The sequence below is a fragment of the Arachis duranensis genome, chromosome 5 (genome assembly GCF_000817695.3).
Source record: "Arachis duranensis cultivar V14167 chromosome 5, aradu.V14167.gnm2.J7QH, whole genome shotgun sequence".
Taxonomy (NCBI): Eukaryota; Viridiplantae; Streptophyta; class Magnoliopsida; order Fabales; family Fabaceae; genus Arachis; species Arachis duranensis.
This window is the reverse complement of record NC_029776.3, coordinates 51,308,547-51,309,273: the sequence shown is the minus strand read 5'-3', so window position 1 is coordinate 51,309,273 and position 727 is coordinate 51,308,547. Positions and strand designations below refer to the sequence as shown.

Here is a 727-nt window from a genome sequence, read left to right as displayed (position 1 = left end):
CTCTCTGAAGCATAGTAGTACTCATTCTCAGCCACTGTCTCAATCACTTCAATGGCTTCTTCCACAGTCTTTTTCCTGTTCATTGAACCTCCTGATGAATGGTTTACAGCCTTCCTTGATTCATAAGAAAGTCCATCATAGAAAATATGCAATTGCACCCAGTCATAGAACATGTCTGGTGGGCATTTCCTTGTCAAATCCTTGAACCTCTCCCATGCCTCGTAGAGAGTTTCACCATCTTGTTGTCTAAAAGTCTGAACCTCAGAGCGAAGCCTATTGACCTTTTGTGGGGGGTAGAAACGTGCCAGAAACTTGCTTTCCACCTCATCCCAGGTTGTTAGGCTCCCCCTTGGGAATGATTCCAGCCACTTAGCTGCCTTGTCCCTAAGTGAAAATGGGAACAAGAGCAGTTTATAAGCATCTTCCTGGACTCCATTGGACTTCACAGTGTCACAAATTCTCAGGAATTTTGTGAGATGTTGGTTTGGATCTTCATCAGCACTCCCACCAAATGAACAATGATCCTCCACCAGTGATATTAGCTGTGGTTTGAGTTCAAAATTGTTGGCCTGAATGGGTGATTTCTGAATGCTGCTACCACAATTCCCAGAGGTTGGGTTTATGTATGAACCAAGAACCCTCCTCTCAGGAATGGCATTGTTTCCATCATTCCTCCCATGGTTGTGAAATTCTCTATCCATGTTGAGATCTAGAGCTTCCTCAAAAG

The 727-nt window shown here is 44.0% G+C and overlaps 1 non-coding gene across 1 annotated transcript; it reads left to right on the top strand.

Moving 5' to 3' along the window:
- Positions 1 to 171: 171 nt before the first annotated feature.
- On the top strand, positions 172 to 275 carry LOC127748257 (small nucleolar RNA R71). The gene has a single exon (XR_008010199.1). It is a non-coding gene; the product is annotated as a small nucleolar RNA R71 (small nucleolar RNA).
- Positions 276 to 727: the final 452 nt, after the last annotated feature.